The sequence below is a fragment of the Nicotiana sylvestris genome, chromosome 3, assembly GCF_000393655.2.
Source record: "Nicotiana sylvestris chromosome 3, ASM39365v2, whole genome shotgun sequence".
Taxonomy (NCBI): domain Eukaryota; kingdom Viridiplantae; phylum Streptophyta; class Magnoliopsida; order Solanales; family Solanaceae; genus Nicotiana; species Nicotiana sylvestris.
This window is the reverse complement of record NC_091059.1, coordinates 132,620,074-132,625,934: the sequence shown is the minus strand read 5'-3', so window position 1 is coordinate 132,625,934 and position 5,861 is coordinate 132,620,074.

Sequence of the window (5,861 nt, the reverse complement as noted above, 5' to 3'; positions counted from 1 at the left end):
AACAACGCGTACCCAGTAAGTGTCCAGTCTAACCTCGAAGAAGTAGTGACAAGGGGTCGACTTCGACACTTTCTAGTGGTTTAATAATATCAGGTACAGTAAAGAAGTGAATAAATATGAGATAGAGTAAATATATAAAACAAACAATTATAAAATATGTGCTACAATTTTCCTCTTTACAATTTATCCAAGCTCTCAACTAACAAGAATCCCTCCTTAACATGAGCATATATATATATATATATATATATATATATATATATATATATATATATATATATATATATATATATATTGGATTTTATCAAAGAGGTTATCATAATTCAAATTAGGGAAAACCCCTCCGATACATTGGCTTATTCCCAAATATTACGCACGATTACATGAGGATAATATATATAGGAAATGCCGAGGCGTACGGTCTGATCCAACATAAAATAAACTGTGCATTGCCGAGGGTCGAACGTCGCGAACCATAGATGCATCTATTAACTTGCCGAGGCGATCGGCCCGCTCCCATGAGAGTAGTAGAAGGAATTAACCCGCTCGTGGATCATACTTGCGATGCGGTCAAATATAAATTTAAGGAAATTTCCCGCTCGCGAATCATACTTGTGACACAGTCAAATATGTATATTTAAGGAATTACCCTGCTCGCGGATCATACTGGTGATGCGGTCAAATATAAATTTATAATTAAATCATAACCCTTTTTTGATTCTTTTCAAAATAAAGACAATTCGACTTGAAGCTTTTAAATCCTTAAAAATCCTCAACTTAATTCCATTTGATACAATTAACAAATATAATCAAGTAACGGTGTCCACAAAGCATGGTGTAAACCTAAAACTACCTGGACATAAACATGAATAGTAGCTACATACGGACTCTTGTCACCTCGTGCATACGTGGCCCCCACAAATAGAAGCACATATTGAATTATTTCACCTATGGGGTAAATTACCTCTTATAAGGTTAGAAAGGAGACTTATCTCGCTACGAAGTTTCATAACCGACTCCAACACCACTGTAACACCTCAAATCGATGCCCAACTCTCCAAATCTAGCCAAACAATGCACAAACCAATGAAAATATACTTTAATACTCATAACAATTTAATTTACAACAATTCCCAACTCAGCTCGGAAAGTTGATAAAATCACCCTCGAGCTCACGTGCCCGGATTCTGAAATTTTTCAAAGATAAACATTACCCGTTATATTATGAACTCAAATATGTAATTTATTTCCAATTCGATGCCCAAATTCGTGGCCAAAATTCAAAAATATAAATTTCTAGGTTTTCTTCCAAATCCCACAATTTCTACCAATTTTCATGTCTAAATCTATATACAGGCCATGTATTTAATTCACAATGAGAAGAAATCACTTACCCCATAGAAGATGCTGGAAATAACACTCCAAAATGGCTCCAAAATCGCCTCCCATGGAAGAAATAAAGTGAAAATGAGCCAAAACCCCGATTTTAAAAGAACACTGCCTAGGCGACCCTTCATCGTGAACGCGGGACATTCCTCGTGTTCACGAAGCTCAGAAACCTCACTCCCAAAAATCCCTCTTCGTGAATGTGGCAAGACCTTTGCGTTCGTGAAGCACAATCCGCCTCAAACCCCATTTACTCTACGCGAACGCGAGACAAGGATCGCGAACGTGAAGCGCCATTCCCCAGCCTTTCGCAAATGCAACTCTCCTGTCGCGAACACGAAGAACAAAAGAGCCCCCAAACCAACTCCTTCTTCGCGAATGTGTAAGGCCCTTCGTGTTCGCGAAGAACAACACCAACACCAGCAAACAACAGCATCAGTTCAACCAAGAATTGGCCCGCAACCACCCCGAAACACACCCAAGGCCCCCGCGACCCTGTCTAATCACACCAAGCAGTCCCATAGCATAACACAAACTTGCTCGAGGCCTCAAATCACATCAAACAATATCGAAATCATGAATAACACCCCAATTCGAGATTTGAACTTTAGAACTTCAAACTTCAACATTCGATGCCGAAACCTATCAAATCACGTCCGATTGGCCTCAAATTTTGCACACAAGTCACATTCAACATTATAGACCTACACCAACTTCCAGAATCAGATTCCGACACCGATATCAAGAAGTCCACTTCCGGCCAAACTTCTCAAAAATCTTCAAATTTCTAACTTTCGCCAAATGACTCAAAAATGACCTATGAACCTTCGAATCCACTTCCGGATGTGCTCCCAATACCATAATGACCATACGGAGCTATTCCCAGACTCGGAATCCCAAACAAACATCGATAACATTGAAATGCACTACAACCCAAATTTATGAAATTCTTCTCAAAATGCGAACTTCCACAATAGGCGTCGAAATGATCCCCGATCATCCAAACCCGATCCGGACATACGCCCAAGTCCAAAATCATCATAGGAACCTGCTGGAACCTTCAAATCCGGATTCTGAGGTCGTTTACTCAAAATCAACCCTTAATCTAATTCTTCCAACTTAAAGCTTCCGAAGTGGGAATTCTCTTTCCAAACCAACTCTGAACTCCCCAAATTTCAATTCCGACCACGCGCACAAATCATAATACCTGAAGGGAAGCTGCTCACGACCTCAAACCGATGAACGACGCCTAGAGCTCAAAACGACCGGTCGGGTCGTTATATTCTCTCCCACTTAAACATACATTCGTTCTCGAACGTGCTAAGAACTATCCTGGAGTCATCTGAATCACTGGTTAACACCTTGTACACCCACCCGTACTATCACAACTTAGTTGAGCACATTAGCTCGAGCTAATCTGAAGATTTTCCCTCTTACTTAGCCTAATAGACCTTAGAGCTCATTTCCAATATCCAAAATTCTCTGCCAGGCCTGCTTCCATCATACGAACACTGTATCAATCTCCATGCGATGCACCAATACATGTTTGCATACCTTTGCTGAATCCACACTATGCACTGCATAACTCACATAACCCTAATAACATCCTCCGATAACAACAACCGAAATTTCACGAATCGGATGCTTACAATGCACCTTATGACATATATAACCTTTTCCCAACTCTTGCGATACCATGGCGGAAGAGATATGTAAGAATTCATAACCACTGCCGAGTCAACAAATCATTGTGTTACTCCTCTTGACAAGAACTGTTACCTCAGTCTGGACTGAATATCAATATTTACTCTTTAACGCGCCTTATATAAATTTGATCGCACTGATCCCGGTCCAGTAATCGCGTCTCACCCAGTGCAAGCTACTTAGGCAAGAAGCCACCTCAAACACTGCCCAAAAATCTCATATAATGCCTCAATGTGCCAACAAGCTACAAATTTGAATGTGATACATGAAGAAACAAACTCTGAAAAGGACTACTCAACCCACGTAACTAACTGAAACAACCGAAAAGGTGTTATGAACCTTCCTCAGAATATGAGAAGCAAAACACACAATAATAGATATAGGAAACTATTACATAACATCACACTGTTGCGGCATGCAACCCGATCCAACCATGATACCCGTGGCGGCGTGCCACCTTGTTAAATCTCGCATTTTCATACGTTAAAGTTTTTTCTTCAGTTAATCGACGTAGACTCGGGGATGAGATTATCATGAGGTTAACGTATTGATGTCGTTTATAACAAGAAATAAGTAAGTGTCACGAAGGATAAAAGGTAAACGAATTAAAGAAAACGAGCTTCATTAAAGGTGGCCGATTTGGGATAAAATACGGGTCGAGCAATAATACCCGATAATTATGGACTAGTACCATGCAAGGTACCATATGATTACGGTAGTATGATGTATAAAGTATATTAAAAATAAATAGAATTTTAAGTAATTTGAGATAATTTTTACTTATGCGGGTAATTGATTAATTACCAGGTAACATGACATTACCTAATTAACTAATAAGGGGATAAAGATTAATAATTCCCCCCCCCCCAATGTGGAAGCAAGAAATCTAACCAAACATATGACTAGCTAGTTATATAAGCTTAGTGGTCATCAACGTGTTAAAACCCTCAAGGTTTATAAAGTTTAGTAGCTTTTAAAAGATTGTTTTCTTTTAAAAGTTTAGTTCATTTTTTGATCAGAGAATATCAAAAGTGAATTGTGATTCAAAATACTCAAGAACAGATGCTAAGCTCATTCGAAAAAAGGCTTCCAGTGAAATTTTGCAAACAATCCAACGAGAATTGTTAGAACCGTAGCAACGTAAAATTTTGCGGTTTTGAAGGAGTACGGTACAATATTTTCCAAGAATATTATACGAATTTTTCCCTACTCTAGGTATGTTAAGGCTATCCCTTATTTCTTTTGGCATGATCTATACGACATGAACAAAACAAAAAATACACAACTTCCATAAATGACTCTATTCATAGAAGTATTAGAGGTGCCTATGTTCTTGAATTCCCATGTGTCCTATTACTTTATCATCTATTCATGGGTCTCAGAAAAATACGTAAGTTAAAAGAGTTTTCTTCATGATATTAATCAAAGTCATAATGGTCTTATGACATCCCGAAAGATTTTATTGACGTACTTCTCATGCATTGAATTCATTTATATATGTACATTAATCCATGAACAGATGGCGTTATATACGTTTATATATGTATATTATATTTATATGGGATACGGGAAAAAGGTTACGATGTTATATACGAACCACCACCTGATCAATTGGTATATGTTGATGATGTTGCACAAAGTGGTCGAGACGATATGATGGGATGTCCTCAGAGGCTTGATGATATTATGTACACCTATACCTATGCATGACACAACATTTATATGCACGTGCATGGCATTATAAATGTTTCAGAATTTACAAAGATATTCAGATTTACAGATGGATTTCTTATTTTCATGTTTCATCTATGTCTTTTACGTACTGATTTTCATGCCTTACATACTTAGTACATTTTTTATACTGATGCCCTATTTCAGGGGGCCTGCGTTTCATGCCCGCAGGTGCAGGTAGGCAAGCTAACGGTCCCCCTTATTAGGATCCTTGATCAGCGAGAGTTGGCGTGCTCCACTTGATACAGAGCTGCTTTTGATTTTGGTACGATATGCTTGCATATATATATATGGGTATGACATGGCTTAGTCCCATCTTTGTACAATTGTATTTATATTAAAGGTCTGTAGACAGTTATGTACAGTTGGATAGTATGTGGCCTTGTCGACTTTCAGTTTTGGGTATATAGTTGTATATCGCGGCCTTGTCAGCTCGCCCACTGTAATCCGCACGTATATGTATATATGTCTTTTGGATAGGTTTTCATCGCGCATGTTACTCTCGTAATTCAGTAGATATTATTCATGTTTATATCTTAGTCGCATGCTTAAAGGTGTTCGACAGGTAGAACTCAGGCACTCGTTGTGGCCCATCGGTTTGGGTCGTGACGAAAGTAGTATCAGAGCAGTTCTGTCCGAGGGTTGTCTATAGATCGTGTCTAGTAGAGTCTTGTTTGTGGGTGTATTGTGCATCACACTTATAGATAGGAGGCTATAGGACATATAGGATGTTATCCTTTTTATCTCAGATTGTGCGAGATAAGAATTCATGTTCCTAACAATATGTTATGTTTTCAGTGATACCTCCGAAGGCTACAACCGCCTAGAAGGGAAAGTCCGTGGCTAGTGATACTACTAGTCAAGTGCCACGAGTTACTAGGGCTCGGGGAGAGTCTCATAGTGAGATTCCATCTCAGACTTCACATACCACGCCCTTTCTAGAAGAGCTCCGAGGGGCACCAACTCCAGCGCCCCCTATACGTCCAGTTCCTCAGCCAGATACACCGGGTCAGGAGATGAGAGATGCTATTCAGCTATTA